At 44.0% G+C, this 16983-nt stretch overlaps 1 long non-coding RNA gene across 2 annotated transcripts in view; it reads left to right on the top strand.

The window, feature by feature from the left end:
• LOC127056397 (uncharacterized) overlaps positions 1-1466 on the top strand; it is a 92391-nt gene extending 90925 nt beyond the window's left edge. For both annotated transcript variants that reach the window (XR_007775797.1, XR_007775795.1), the window contains exon 3: positions 531-1466. This is a non-coding gene — a long non-coding RNA (uncharacterized LOC127056397). The remainder of the gene's footprint in view (positions 1-530) is intronic.
• The last annotated feature ends 15517 nt before the right edge of the window (positions 1467-16983 follow it).

Below are 16983 nucleotides of genomic sequence, written 5' to 3'. Positions count from 1 at the left end.
GGCACAAAAACTGACTCTCAACCCCTCTGTGCTGTAGGTAAACATTAGAACAAGTTGGAATATTTTTGACAATAAGTGTTTTTGTTGAAAAAGGCTGTTTTGAAGCTGAGAGGATTTGTGGAAATTAATTAGTTTCAATAAAGTTTTCAGTTGGAAGGTTTCCGAGGTCTTGGGTGGAATCTCTGGTTACTTTGAGACGAGAGAAGTTGTTGGGTTTAATGTGTGGGTGCACGGTGATATTTCTGGCTTGCGATATACTAGAGGTCAGACTCTATGATCTAGTGTTCCTTTCTGGCCTTAAACACTGTGTCTTTCTCTCTCTCTCTCTCTTTCAGACCTGAACCCCAAACCTGACCTTTTTGATCCAAAACCAGCACTTGACACAATTCTATTTTGCTAAAATGTTTGAAGGTTTTTGTCTGCACCCCAATGTGGAACAGAAACAAAGTTTTAAACCTTGGAAGTTGTCATGGAATGGAATTAGCTTTCTCCAGCCAGCTCTAGTAAATATTATCATCCCCATTTTACAGGGAAGGAAACTGAAGCAAAGGGATGAAGTGACTTGCCCAGGCCAATGCAGTGAATCAGTAGTGGAGCTGGGATCAGAATTCAAGACCTCCTTATGCTCTGTGTTCAATCTCTCGTACCGTGCCGGCTATATTGAAGTAGTTATAGCAACACAAAGGTACTGTTCACACTGCGATCAAAATTCTGTCATGTTTCCAAAAAAAAATCACATTCAAACACTTTTGTGAATAGGGTACTTTTTTTTGCTTAGATTTTAATTCCTTGTGCATTAAACTGTGTGTAAAACAACTGATGAAAAATCCCTTTAAAGCCCTGCATAGACGTGGCCTAAGCTGGAGCAAACCCTGTTTTGAGTTCAGAATCTCAGTTATTTGTTAGGATTTGGGTATATATTTTGTAGTGCTATATTGAAGAGAGAGATTGTGTGGGGTCTTTATCGGTGTTTTCAATCAGAGCATTCAGAGCTTCTGTGAAAGTACTGGAGTGAGATGGTAAGGGGGTTAGTGCTAAGAAATTCCTGATACAGTTGTTATAGCCTGGGAGCTGAAGTTTCAGTAAACTGGGAACAGAACTCTGCAGAAAAAAGACAAAGCCTGGGGCTGTATTATTTTTTTCCCCTTTAATTGCGATTTTGGTTTCATCCAAATTAATAGCTTACATCAGCTATCACAGAGGTTCTTATTTGTTTTCATATGAGGTAAGAGATTAAAAAAATACATTAAGGGCACAAATTTGCAGTCATCACTCAGGAAAAATTCCCATGCAGACTGAGCATTCACTTTTTAGGAGAATGTTGTGCTTTTCTATTTCTGCAACAGCATTTCTTTTAAATTTCAGCTAATTAGCCAATTATAAGTACCCCATAGCCATATTTATGACATTAGTATGTACACTGAGCAGAACAAGCTGATTTTTTTTTTTTTGTTATATGTTTTGCAATTTAGGCTTCTCTAATTTTCAGCGTGTTGCTTTTGGAGAGATATAATGTTTAATTTGACTAATTTAATTTCAACCATTGTAAAAACAAAAGTAGGGAACATGCACTAACTGACAAATTTGAACAGTTATTTCACTGAAGCTGAAGCTTCACTAAATGACAATTGTTATTTTTCAATTAGGGATTCTGGGTTTTGGTTTCTATTTTTATTCATTTCTATGTTTGTTTTTTGGCAGCTTTCATCCCTTGTAACTTACTAGCAGAAATGGTAGTACAGGTTTATTTGAATTGTGATTGCATAAATGTAAGGAGAAATCACCGTTAGCAATAAAATAGAAGTTTATTTTTAAAGGGTTGTTTTTAAGCCCTCTAATGTATTGATTTCATCCTACATTCCCCTGTTAGAAAGCTACTTACTCTGCTGCTGTTGTGTGATCAAGAAGTGAACCAGGCAGAAACAGAACAGGGAATGATACATTCTGTAATTTGCCGGTGAAAGAGTACATGGAAAATGAATTTTCTTGAGTCTTCTTAAGAGTCCTGGCATTTTGTATTCTCCTCCTCCAGTGTTGGTTGTTTTAAAACTAATTGCCTTCTCCCTCCATCCTACCTCCACAAAGAAAGCCCTATTTAACGTACTACTGAATTTTGATATGATGGTTTCAACTTTACTTGTTTATTATTTATTTATTTGTTTAAACAATTGGTGTATAGTTCTTCTTGCACAGTATTGCCAGCCCTAAGTGGTCAGAAATAATGGATTAGACCCCAAGAAATCGTGAGATTGATTTAAAAATCACAAATCAAAAAATAATCAATTTTAAGTTTATTTATTTGCCTTATAGTTTTTGAATCTTTAGAGCTCATATTTTCTAGCTTTTCTCTTCCACTATGCAGGCTAGAAACTATTTTTTTTAAATGAAAACTGAGAGTCTTCTGTAATAACATGACTCCTTGAGCGATAAGGAAACCACCAAATATAGCCAGAGTTGGTGGTAACACTTCTTATGCCAAAATGTGGCTAGAGTCAATCACCTAAAGGTCATGAAGATAGGTTTTATACCATTAAAAACTCTCCAAACGATCAAAGACCTACATGCCAATCTGGGATCACAAACCCTGGGATCTACAGTTGCAAGAAAGACTTCACCACAGCCCCCTCTGGCAGTCTCTACCAGTGGGTATCACTAGGGATGGATTAAGGCATTGGCTTAATAGGCAAATGTCTTGGGCCCAGGCTGCTTGAGTCATGTAATGACATGTCAGAATCAAAGCTTTTGTTTTAAAAGAGATTTTTTTATGATGTCAAGAATTTGGTCTATTCTGAATTCTGTCACTAATTAGTTGGGTGACCTTGAACAAATCACACGCTCTCTGGGCCTCCATTTTCATGCTTATCCACCCTTTTAAAATTATCTGAGTGCTTTTCAGCCATAGATCTATGTAAAAGGTATTGTTGTTTTGTGGCATTTTCCAATTTACCATTCTATTTCCCCATCTGCTCTGATGAAGTGGTATTACAATATTTATTCAAACCCGCTTAAAACCAAAATCCCGATACAGCATGTCTGAATGAGGACAATTTCAGTGCCTTACGAAACATTTAAAGCGGAGGTGGCCAACCTGAGCCTGAGAAGGAGCCAGAATTTCCCAATGTATATTGCCAAAGAGCCACAGTAATATGTCAGTAGCCCCCCATCAGTTCCAACCCCCTGCTCCCAGCACCTCCTGCCCACCGGCTGCCCCACTGATCAGTGCCTCCTCCCTCCCTGCACCTCCTGATCAGCTGTTTTGTGGCATGCAGAAGGCATTATGGAGGAGGAGCGAGGGCTTGGCAGGCTCAAGGGAGGGGGTTGGAAGCGATGGAATGGGGGCAGGGCCTGTGGCAGAGCCAGGAGTTGAGCAGTGAGCACCCCCCAACACATTGGAAAGTTGGCTCCTGTAGCTCCAGCCCCGGAGTCGGTGCCTGTTCAAGGAACCACATATTAACTTCTGAAGAGCCGCATGTGGCTCCAGAGCCACAGGTTGGCCACCCCTGAATTACAGGATGTGGACTATATGCTGCTTGTGATAAACAGGGATTACAGTGATCACAGGTAGAATTTAGTCTGAAAGATGGAAGGGTAAATGGTTAATTCTGCAGCATGGAAGGCAGAGATCTCTGTGTGAGATTTTCAAAGACACAAATTAGGACCGGTTCTATAATCCCATTATAAGGGTGCAATTGGGTATTTTGGGGGCCCTGGATATCACTATTTAAAAAACAAAAACTTTTCAGGAGTCCATAAGCTAGGTAGATCTCGAGGAAAATCTTGGATTTTAAGAGTTTTTAAAAGTAAAATTTTTTGCTTCTGTGTGAGTAGTTTTGTAGTGGTTTTATATAAAGGATAATTGTACTTATTGTAGAGACAAGGTGGGAAAAGGAACATGTTGTATTGGACCATCTCCTGTTGATGGAAGTGACAAGCTATAGAGCTTACACAGAGCTCTTCTTCAGGTCTGGGACAGTGAGTACAGAAACTGGTCCAATAAACGATATTACCTCACCCACCTTGTGTCACTAATACCCTGCGATCAACACAGCTACAACAACACTGCACATATTGCATAGACACTCAAACCTCGCAATAACGCGTCCCTCCATAACGCAAAATCGCATATAATGTGAACATAGGTTGGCTCCCCTTTAAGGCATAATACAGTATTGTACCAGTGGTCCCCAACACCATGGCAGGGGAGAGAAGCTGCAGCCCTGCGCCTGCCGGGCACAGAGAACTCCAAGGCTGCAGGGCTGGTGCTCTCTGTCCCCAGCAGGCGTGGGGCCGCAGCTTCTCTCCGGCTTCTCTGGGGCTGTGGGCACCAGTGCTCTCTGTCCCCGGCAGGTGCGGGGCCGCGGCTTCTCTCCAGTTTCAAGAGGAGCCATGGCTCCCCGCCTGCCGGGGACAGAGAGCACCAGCACCCACAGCCTCGGATTTCTCTGTCCCTGGCAGGCGCGGGGTCGCGGCTTCTCTTGAAGCCAGAAAGAAGCTGCGGCCCAGCACCTGCCGGGGACAGAGAGCACTGGCGCCCGCAGCTCCGGAGTTCTCTGTCCCCGGCAGGTGGGGAGCTGCGGCTCCTCTTGAAGCTGGAGAGAAGCCGTGGCCCCACACCTGCCAGGGACAGAGAGCACCGGCGCCCGCAGCCCTGGAGTTCTCTGTCTCCGGCAGGCAGGGAGCCGCGGCTCCTCTTGAAACCGGAGAGAAGCTGCGGCCCCACACCTGCCGGGGACAGAGAGCACCAGCACCTGCAGCCTCGGAGATCTCTGACCCCGGCAGATGGGTGGCCACGGCTCCTTTCCCCTGATGGGCACTAGGCACTAGGCACTAGGCACTAGGTGGCACACATCAATGCACTGCTTTGGGGACCACTGACAAACTGACTGGTTTGAAACCCCGCTATACCATGACCCTGCATTTAGCGCGATGGAAGTTTTTGGACCCCAAACATTGCGTTATAACGGGTTCTTCGAGTGCTTGCTCATATCCATTCCAGTTAGGTGTGTGCGTGCCACGTGCACGTTCGTCGGAAGATTTTTACCCTAGCAACACTCGGTGGGTCGGCTGGGCGCCCCCTGGAGTGGCGCCGCTATGGCGCCAGATATATACCCCTGCCGACCCAGCCACCCTTCAGTTCCTTCTTACCGCCCGTGTCGGTCGTTGGAACAGTGGAGCGCGGCTTAGCTGACTTCCACTTCCCTAGCTACATGTAGTTCTCGTTCGTTATTGTGTATATAGTTATATAGTTATAATCCTTTTATATAGGGGTGAGAGGGGGGTGAGGGGTGAGAGGGTTTATATATATATATATATATATATATATATATAATATATATATATATATATATATATATATATAGTTACACGTTTTTTCTTTACTAGCATAGTTAGTTTAGTAATAATTAGTGGTGTTCGGGGAGTAGCCCCTTCCCCGCACCCAGTGCCGGAGCCCATGCCCGGCTCACCGGGTTTCAAACTGGGCTCGGCCTGCCACAAACCGATGCCGACAGGAGATCTGCACGACTCCTGTTTGAAGTGCCTTGGGGAATCGCACTTGACAGCTAAGTGCCCCATTTGCAAGGCTTTTAAGCCGAGAACAAAAAGGAGCGGGACTTTCACTTACCCCTCCACCTTCGGCACCGAGCGCTGGTCACTCGGCAGGCAGAAGCGCCTCCATGGCACCGGACCGCGCCGGTACTGCCAAGGCTATCGAATCTGGTGCCTGACAGCTCCCCGGTACGCGCTGTAGTTGAGCTTACTATTCCCTCCACGCCGGAGACATTCCCAACGGCGAGGGATCTCATTGCCATGACGGAGTCGATGCTGCCTGAACCCCCGGCACCGCCGGTGCAGGTAATGCAGTCTCTTGGCAAGCCTCCCTTGATAAGACCATCCTCTGTCGGCACAGCAGAGTGGCACCATTCATGATCACGGTCCCGCAGATGCTCCAGGTCTTCTCAGCACTCTCGCTCCCAACGCCACTTGCTGTCCCGGTGCTGTTCTCCTCCTCGGTACCGGTCGCACTCACTGCACCGATCGGTATCCCGTTCGCTGACCCGCTATTCTCGGCACCGTTCCAGCTCCCGGCACCACTACAGGCATCGTGACTCCCGTAGCCACTCCCGACCTCGAGCCTCGATATCTTGGTCAACCTCCTGGCACTGCTCTGGCCGCAAGTCCGGATCTCGTTCCAGGTACCGGTATGCCTCCAGGCACCGGTCCCCGGTGCCGAGTTGGGCAAGGTCCAATAGAGACAGAGACTCTGCCCATGGCTTTTCAGCACCTCCATGGCCATCCAGACACGCATCAGTGTCATCCCATGTGGACAGCTCTTATGCTCAGGACCGCAATTCTGATGTGTCCACCAACAACCTGAGAGCCCATCAGGACCTGCTAAGGAGGGTAGCACTCAATATGGACCTCCAGGTGGAGGAGGTCCTGGAGGTAGAGGACCTGGTAGTGCACATTCTATCGCCGAATGCCCCGCTAGAGGGGCCCTACCCGTTTATTCGGACCATCCAGGCGAATGCCGATACTATATGGCAGTCCCCAGCCTCTATCCCTCCTGCAGCCAGGGGAGTCGAGCGTAAATATATGGTGCCCTCTAAAGGGTATGACTACTTGTATCTCCATCCTCCTCCCTGCCCACTAGTCGTTCAGTCGGTTAAGGAGAGGGAATGCCATGGCCAGCAGGCGCCAGCCCCGAAATCGAAGGAGGCTAGGCGAATGAACCTACTCGGCCGCAAGGTGTACTCTGCAGGGGCCTTACAGCTCTGGGTGGCAAATCAACAAGCCTTGCTTAGCTGCTATAATTATAACACCTGGGTGGCGGTGGGTAAGTTTATGGAGCTTCTCCCTCAAGATTCCCGCCAAGAGTTCGCTGCCCTCTTGGAGGAAGGGAAAAAAGGTGGCCAGAACTTCCCTCCAGGCCTCATTGGATGCAGCAGACTCAGCAGCCAGGACTCTGGCCTCGGGTGTTGCCATGAGGTGCATCTCATAGCTTCAGGTTTCAAACCTCCCACTGGAGCTGCAGTATACCATTCAGGACTTACCATTTGATGGTAAAGGCCTCTTCGCGGCAAAGACTGCCCCAGGCTGCAAAGCCTGAAGGACAACAGGGTCCTAATGCGCTCTCTCAGCGTGCATACGCCGCTGACCAAACGCAGGCCTTTCCGTCCCCAGCCACACTGCCGTACTCTGTGCCTAGCTAGAGACAGGACTTTGGTAGGTGGCGTGGCCGAGGTGGTCGCAGACGACCGTCAGGACCCCAAGAGGGCCAAGATCAAGGTCCTTCGCAACCACCACTGGGGCCAAAGATGAACTTTCGAAGGTGCGCCTGAGGGCGGCGTACCAATTACAGGCTGGGATCCCACTCCTACTTCCTCCTGGCGGGGTCCCAGTTAACTTCAGATCGCTGGGTCCTACGCACAGGGGAATATGGGTACCACCTCCAATTTGTTCCAACCCTGTCCCTATTCAGGGATCCCTCTCACAAGCAATTCCTCTTACAAGAGGTGCAGACGCCGATGGACAAAAGGGGTAAGGGGTTTTACTCCCATTATTCCCTAATCCCCAAGTCGAACAGGGGTCTCAGACCTATCCTAGACCTGCGAGGACCCAACCAGTTTATGATAAGGTTGAAGTTCCGCATGGTATCCCTGGGAACCATTATCCCATCCTTGGATCCTGGAGACTGGTAAGCCGCCCTCGATATGAAGGACGCGACTTTCACATTGCCATCTTCCTTCCGCACACAAGATACCTCCGCTTTCTAGCCAACCATCAGTACTTCCAGTTTACGGTCCTGCTGTTTGGCTTTCTACAGCCCCATGGGTATTGACCAAGTGTATAGCCGTAGTCGCCGCCTACCTCCGCCGATGTCAGATATGTGTTTTTCCATATCTGGATGATTGGCTTATCCGAGGAGACTCCGAGACACAAATCACTCAGCATGTGGGCATCGTCAACAACCTATTCACACGACTAGGCCTGATGATCACTATAGAAAAATCCACTCTGGTTCCAACGCAGAGGTTAGCCTTCATAGGAGCTATCCTGGACTCCGATCTAGCCGGAGCCGGCTTACCACAGCCGTGGTTTCAGGCGATGGCAACAATCATCCGAGGTCTGCAGACTTTCCCAACGACCTCGGCTCGCACTTGTCTCAGTCTCCTGGGTCCCATGGCTGCCTGCAAGTTTGTAACCAAACACGCCAGGCTCCGCCTCTGTCCTCTTCAAGTTTGGCTCAACTCGGTGTACCGCCCGGACAGGGACCCAATGGTCACGATAGTAACTATTCCCTCGAGCACCCTAGACTCCCTAGAATGGTGGCTAACTCCCTCCCTGGTGTGTGCAGGGATGCTGTTCCATCCGTCCCAGCCCTCAATGTCCCTGACAACGGACGCGTCATCTCTCGGCTGGGGTGCTCACTTTGGTCACCTTCGAGCTTAAGGCCTTTGGTCTTCTCAGGAGCTGGCATTTCACATAAATGTCCAAAAATGAGAGCAGTCCGCCTGGTGTGCCAGGGGTTCCAGCAGCAGCTGCAAGGCCGTGGTGTCTCAGTGTTTACAGCCAACACAACGGCCATGTGCTACATAAACAACCAGGGAGGGACATGGTCCTCCCCCTTTTGTCAGGAGGCCATCCATGTCTGGGGCTTTTGCATAGCCCACTCGATAAATCTGGTAGCGTCCTTTCTCCCAGGCGTTCGGAACACCTTGGCGCATTGACTCGGCAGATCTTTCCTATCTCACGAGTGGTCGATCTGCCCCGATGTAATGCATTCTGTTTTCCAGAAGTGGGGATTTTTTCCCCACATAGACCTGTTTGCTTATAGCGAGAACAGGACATGCCAGATGTTCTGCTCCTTCCAAGGTCTCTCCCCGGGATCGATCTCGAACGCTTTCCTGATGCCGTGGAAAGGCCAACTCCTTTATGCCTTCCCACCATTCCCGTTGATTCATAGGGTCCTGCTGAAACTCCGCAGGGGCAGAGCGCGCATCATTATGATCATCCAGGCAGCACTGATACACTACGTTGCTTGACCTGTCGATAGCCAACCCAATTACCCTGCCGCTCCACCCAGACCTCATCACTCAGGACCATGGCAGGCTTCGCCACCAGGACCTGCAGTCTCTTCACCTCACGATGTGGCTGCTGCGTGGCTAAACCAGGGTAGCAGGAAGCCTTCCACCTGGTCAACGTACTTGGTCGAGTGGAAGCGTTTCTCCTACAGGTGCGAAATGCTTGATCTTACTCCTACTGAGGTCTCCATCCCCTCTATTTTGGACTACCCCTGGCCTAAAACAGCAGGGCCTAACTGTATCATCACTGAGGGTACACTTAGCAGCCATCTCTACCTTCCACTCAGGCTAAGGTGGGCGTTCTGTGTTCTCTCACACTATGGTTTCGAGGTTCCTCAAGGGCTTGGAGCGCTTATACCCTCAAGTACGCCGCTCAGCCCCAACCTGGGACCTCAACCTGGTTTTAATCAGACTTATGTCTCCCCCATTCGAGCCGTTAGCGACCTGCTCGCTGCTATACCTGTCTTGGAAGACAGCTTTCCTCGTAGCCATTACATCGGCCAGACAAGTCTCCGAGCTCAGGGCTCTTACGGTGGTTCCGCCGTACGCTATGTTCCACAAAGACAAGGTGCAGTTACGACCACACCTGGCTTTCCTCCCTAAGGTGGTTTCGGCCTTTCATGTTAACCACACTCAATGTGACAGGAGCAACAGTTGCACTCCCTGGACATCCGTAGAGCACTCACATTTTATATTGAACGGACAAAACCATTTCGTAACCCCCCCCCAACTCTCTGTCGCAGTAGCAGACCAAAGGATAGGCCTACCCGTTTCCTCTGAGGATCTCATCTTGGGTGATGGCGTGCATCCGCACTTGTTATGATTTGGCTCATATTTCCCCAAGCCACATCACCGTGCCTTCTACCAGGGCTCAGGCTTCATCTGCCGCCTTGCTGGCTCGTGTTCCTACCCACGAGATCTGTCGCGCAGCTCCATGGTCCTCGGTCCATACCTTTGCTTCGCATTATGCTCTGGTTCAACAGTCAAGAGATGCTGCAGCCTCTGACTCAGCAGTTTTACATTCTGCCACAATTCACTCCGACCCCACCACCTACGTAAGGCTTGGGAATCATCTAACTGGAATGGATATGAGCAAGCACTCGAAGAAGAAAAGATGGTTACTCACCTTTGTAACTGTTGTTCTTCGAGATGTGTTGCTCATATCCATTCCAAACCCACCCTCCTTCCCCGCTGTCGGAGTAGCCGGCAAGAAGGAACTGAAGGGTGGCTGGGTTGGCAGGGGTATATATCCGGCGCCATAGCGGCGCCACTCCAGGGGGTGCCCAGCTGACCCACCGAGTGTTGCTAGGGTAAAAATCTTCCGACGAACGTGCACGTGGCGCGCACACACCTAACTGGAATGGATATGAGCAACACATCTCGAAGAACAACAGTTACAAAGGTGAGTAACCATCTTGTTTCACTGTATTTTAGTCTTTCTGACAGTTGGGGCCCTTGAAGACTGGGGAGGCAAATGTCCCTTTTTTGCCCCCCCGTCCTTCCCCCAATAGGTCAGGGCCTCACACAAATGGCAGTTAAGGGCCTAACTCTCTTTGAAAGTCCCCCCTCTATCTTTGAAAGACTGGTTAAAAATCACCTATGATTCAGGGAGCCTTCTGATGACCCTTCCCATCATTTATTTGTACCTCATGCTGTGTCTATAAACTGGGGGCAGAGAGGCGGGTGCTCCATACTCTCACTGTAGAAAGGGTATCTAAGAGCTTTGCATATGCACTCATGAAGGGTTTCAATGAAGAATGGACCATAGGTTCTGAATATACACAAATCCGCCAGTGTCATTGATCATGCATGCAAGTGGCGCAAGGGGCTGCAGTTCGCTAGTCTGGTCCATAGACTGGAGTAGGGGCTGCTGGGTTGGATTTTTGCCCTGGCCTAGAGTTGAAGTTGGAGTTCATCACGCTACCTCACTTGCACTTCTCTTGCATAGATTCTTATTACTCAGGCTTTAAATGGATGAAGTGTCCTTGAAGACCTAGGATATTTGCAAAAGCAAAAGCACCAATGTTTTTTAAGGGTTTGTCTGCATGGTGGTTAGTCCACACCAGAGGGGTGTAGATTTAAGTCTGCACTAGTGTGTCATGTACTAACTGGCCTGTGTAGACCCTGCTGGCATGGACAAAAAGCTCCCTAGCATTCAATAATGTAGACCTGTTTCAAACAGTACTACATTAACATGCAGTAGAGCACCTTATAGTGTGTGCCAGCATGATCCACCTGCTCCAGTTAGTGTGTGACACGGTAGTGGGGACTAAAATTTACCCTCCACTTGTACGAGCTAAGGCACAGTGTAGACAAGCCCAAAAATTTTTAAAAGGGCTAGGAAAGATTGAAATATGTGATATCCTCATCAGTGGTTTGAGTGCTGCTGGGAAGGTTCTTGAAGGTATGACCTTTCAGTCTGGACTTCTACTGAGATATACCATAGATCATCACAAAGATCAAAGTACCACCAAGCATGACTTCCTGTGTCTATGGAAAGCTGCTCAGTGCAAATCTCCTCCAAGGATGACATATGAAAGCAAATGAACTTGAGAAAGGAAGGATGGTTTTGTGGTGAAGGTGCTAGACTGGAACTCAAAAGACCTGGCTTCAGCTTCTGCCTCTGTGAAAGGGTTCTTGTGTAACCTGAGAAATCCCTTAATTTCTATGCCTGAGATCGATATCTGTAAAATGAGGGTGATAATCATTCCCTGCGTCACAGTGGTGTGGAGGATTAATTCACTGTGGGATGCTCACATATTACAGTGCTGGAGTACATACAGGTAGGTAGGTAGATAAAGCCCAGTGAGAAAAGAGGTTATGACATTATATAGAAAACTGCATCAGTCTTTCATTCCCCTCTTATGGAAGATGCACACTGAGTGGAGGAATAACATTCTTAAAAATAATTAAAATGAATTATCATGTTTTCTATTCTGAGTTTCACCAGAAAATCTTTATGTATTAACTGAACTTTAACTGCTTAGGAAGACTTGTATATTACTATATTGAGACATAAATTACTTATCTAATCACCAGATCATTACAAAACAAGCATTCACCTCTGCAATTCTAATATTTATACACTTCCTTCTTCTTTTGTCGATCTGTTGCATCCTACATGTGTTCCTGGCATTTAATTCGACTAGCAACAACACTGTAGCCATGTGAGGGGTGTAGTAGCTGGCTGCTATAAATCTCAGAAGAATTTTCCTTTATGCATCATTTTGATCTGTATTTTACACCCTGGCTGAACTCTGTGTAAGGCCTCTTGGTTCTGGCTGTCTTTTGTAGCTGGCTGCATTGGCAAATGTGGAAATCTTGTGAGGCCTAAAGAGGCAGTAGATCATTTTTTGTGTCTCTTGTTTTAATAGGAATTATCCTAGGATTTAACATTTCTGTTAACTTCATTTTTTTCCCTTTTTAACTGCACTCCACAGAATGTTTACAAGAGTTGCGTGCAGTCTGTGATGATATACCAAAGTCATAATTTTCAGTGCTCAGTATTCATACTTGTTAGATATATTTTAATGATACAGACACAATTCTTGGTGCATACCAAATATCCACTTTATACCATCTCTTCTACATGTCCCACACACAAAGTAAAATCAGTTCAAGTATTCCTGAAACAAAGCACTCTTTTATATACCCAGTGGATACAGTTTCTGTGAGACAAGAGCTCTAAATTTCCATTGCTTTTATCTTAGACAAGATCCACTCATCTAGTTTCTGGAGGTACTGCAATCAGTAGAGAATGGGTTGTATTGCAAAGGGTAAGGAAAAAAAACGATTAAAGTAATACATGTGTGTAGTTATAGCTTTAAAAAAAAGCATTGCTTCTTGGAATAAAACCAAATGATCTTTTGGATCTTGCAGTAAACTGATATTGTTCCAACCTTTTTCTTTATCTGACACACATACACACAAAATCTCCTTCTTTCAATGTAGCCCCTTGACAGAGTTAATTTAAAGAAGATTTGGGAGTATGATGCAATATCAGCTGCCTTCGCATAACTCGTTGCTGTTTTCATTTGAAATCTCTCTCTCAGACTCAAATTACCATTTGGAAGTTTAAGCTAATTTTTTTTTTAAATGACTGGGCTGATTTGATAAAATTCCTGAAAGAAATATACTGAAAATGATGAATATTAAAGAAAAAAGTTAAGATCACAAAGATATTTACTAGATATAAAAAGACATTAATTGTGAAACAGAGAAACTTGCAACCTTATAAGTAAACAGAACTTGTGTTTTATACATAAGCAATTGAAAACATATAATGTCCATGTTCTTCTTCTGAATTGTTTGAAAGAGTCAGTTTTCCTGAATCCCCTCTAAACTGTGCTATGAAGAGATTTTTAAAAAAATAAAATCAGATCAATTCATTTAAATAGCTATAAGCTCCACCTAAAAAATGTTTTACTTATAATCTCAATTTTTAAAGTGTGTACATTCCTATATATTTGGAAGAACACTGAAAAACCTCATTGACAAAAAAGAAAAAAATATTTTTAGCACATTAAGTAGACTGTTTAATAGTATTGTTATATCTGGTATTCCCATGGTATCTGTAAATGCTTTTACAGTACAGTATGCCTCCCAGATAGCATTATATCAAATTTTATTCTGGTTAAACACTAAAACATGCACTTGTTTTCCATTAAGGATATTTTAGAACAAAAAAGTGATTTATATTAAATCAGCCCTTTATACATTTCCTCTTTAACTCTGTTAAATATAAAGTTGCTTAAAATCAATTAAAACCTGAAATAAAACATTTTTAAAAATGTTACTTTTATGCTTAAATACCTTTTCTCGTCATTACTTTTATTTTCACCTACTGTAGCTGAAATGATCCAGTTATACTCAAAATATTTTTAAACTCTTCAACGGAAATCCATATGAATGTCACTGTTTTACACTGACTTTATACAGTATTGTTAACGAGGATAGAAAACACAAGGATTACATTTTCTTTACTCTCTTTATGCATTAACCCAATTGTTAAATCAGTGTATATCAGGGGAAATTCTTAAAGCCAGAGCATACATAGGCAAGAATTTCTTTTGGTTCCCAGAATCACTGAATATGAAAGTAAAGTCAATAGAGGAGTTTGTATTAATTGAAATCTGGCAGTTTCCAGGGCAAATGTTAAGTCAGAATGGACAGTGTTTTAAATCTGTTTTGCCATTCAGATGCATATAATCCACTGAATTCTGACAAACTCCGGCCTTGTAAACCTTATAGATTCAGACCAGGGTTGGACAAGTCAAGTTAAATTTCCTGACTCACTTGTCCCAGTCTGATTGTGACCATTATTTGGTTTTTTTTTTCAATAAAAATACACACAGACCTCAGAAAGGATCATCAGAAAAGTTAATTTTTTTAACGAAAACCATATTCAACCTATTAATAAGGAAAAGCAATAACCAAGAAAATTCATGCCACATCTTCAAAAGCTTTTTTAAAAATAAAAAATGAAGTGGTTTCAAGAATGAAAAACAGCTTCATTAGGTAACATTTGTATTTGAGTTATTTTTAAACATTGGGCATCATTTTCTTCTTTTCTTTAAATGCTTTATTTATCAGCATGAAATAGATAGAATGCTGTAACATAAAAATTGATCCAATATACAATTGATCCAATAGGTCACGTGTCATTCATATATAAATGCATGTATGTTTGTGTGTATATGGGTATGTATGTGTTGCAAGGGTCGAACTAAAGGATATCTGTTCTACTGTGTAACCTTCAACAGGATTTCAGAACGACTCTGTTTGCAGAACCTGCCTCAGGTTCTCTTCATCTATCACCTTGTCCAACAGTGAAATAATACTGATGTCTACAAAATTATACCCCTTTTTAGACTGTAAAAGTTATTCATGTTTTCCATTGCCAGCTGAAACTAAATCTATTTTATGTTATCCTGGGGAAAACAATTTAATTTCAAATGAAACTTTCATATTTCTTCACCTGGCTGTTTTTAAATACACTTACTGTATATATGGGATACCTTGTGTTTTAAACATCTGTTGTGAGATTAAAATAAGATCTTAATTTCTGGTATGCTATTGATGTTAGAAAAATATAAGATGCATTATTAGCTATCTGCTAGTTGACAAGAGTGCAGGATTAGGTTTCTTTAAGGGAATTACACTTTTTATGACCCCGCTACATATAAAACATGTTAGCTAATGGGGGTGCAGAGGGGGCAGATTTAAGTGTTTGATCAGGAAATCCTGCATGAGCATATTGGATGGAAATTTGATTAGTAACCTTAGTGACAAGGGGATCAGATCCACTCTCTACATACAATCAGATCTGGCAGTATGTGCTTTTTTGTCTCTTTGAAGGAAGGGAACATTTGTACAGAATCAAGACAGCGTATTGGATAATTTAAAAAGTTGTTACATCTTGAAACCTGAAAATCACCTTTTTTATTTTATTTTGGAAATATGTTTGCAATTAGACTAATGTTTTAAAAAATCTTAAAAAAAAAAAAAGACTTTTGGTTATATTTAAAAGAAATATTTTTCCAAAAAGAGGTTTTTGTCTTAAAGCAACTACTATATTTTGATCTCTCTGCTGTGAAATCTATTGGGAATGGAGCAGAACAAGGAGGAAAAGAATAAACAGTATTTACTTTAAAATATGTTAGTGTCCTTTTGAACAGCATTGTTAATATGCTTATTTAATGTTGACCACTGGTGCTACAGCTGATGAAAAAGTTGATTTAGTTTTGAAAGTCTGTTTATTTTTTCAGCTAGTTAAGAAATGGTATCGTGCTTCAAATAAAGTGTTAAGAATAAATATTTCTCTGTTTTGATAGGCTGCTTTATTTGTATTTAATTTTGAGAGAAACTAAAATTTGCTATAGTGATCAAAAGGCCTCCCTGTTTTTTGGTGACAAGTGTCAATATAGTATTTCAATGGGGCTACACTGATTTACGCTAGCTGAGCTGCCACACCCAATCATTTATTTTGTAAAAGGAGTTGGGGGGAACCCTCACAAGCTTAAAATATCTCAAGCATAATAGAGACCAAGGTTGCATTTGGCTTTTTTGTGACCTCCAGTTGTAATAAAACTAAAGGCCACATTCTGCTTACAGTTGCATCAGTGCAAGTCTAGAGTAACTCAGTTGACTTGAATGGACTTAGGGCACAATCTTGTAAAGAGCTGAGCATCTGTGAAAGGGGTAATAGTGTCTAATAGAGTGAATCAGGAAATCTCTAGTGGGGTATAGTGGATAGGATACTGGACTACGAGTCAGGAGATCTGCATTCTCATCCTGGCTTTGTCACTGGGTGACCTTGGGCAAGTCCCTTTGCTTCTGGTTCTCCTTCTACTCTTTGTATATCTTGTCTGGATTGCAAGTTCTCCAAGGCAGGGACCACTCTCGCTATGTGTTTGTACAGCACCGAGCACAATGGATCTTGGTTGGGGCCTCAAGATGCTACTGTATATAAATAATAATTAATCAGAGGATGCACTTGGCACCTTGCAAACTTGGGCTGTTACTCTGGCTTTAACTAAGAGCAGACTTTGGCTCTAAATTACTAGTGATTTCCATATTTTATGGATGATTCTGAGGAAATACTGGATGTGAAATCAGCCCTGCAGTTTGACAAAGAAAGCATGTCAAATTTTCCAATGTGTTGTGGAAAAAAATACTCAGAGTAACCTTTATGTAAAGTCCATTGCAAGAAGTAATTAAGTAATAACATCTGATGACACAGGGACTGTCATCTGTTTAAGCTCAAAAACTGGAAAGCTCTAGGAGGCTAGATATCAGATAACAAGAGTGCCTGCATCATGGTGCTCTTTAATGACTCCTGTCTTTGTGCCATTGAAAGTTAACAATAGAAAATGCTAATTTTTAAAAAGCCACAAGGATA

This window comes from Gopherus flavomarginatus, chromosome 8, assembly GCF_025201925.1.
Source record: "Gopherus flavomarginatus isolate rGopFla2 chromosome 8, rGopFla2.mat.asm, whole genome shotgun sequence".
NCBI lineage: Eukaryota > Metazoa > Chordata > Testudines > Testudinidae > Gopherus > Gopherus flavomarginatus.
Note: the sequence above shows the minus strand (reverse complement) of the source record. Positions and strands in the feature narration are given on the sequence as shown.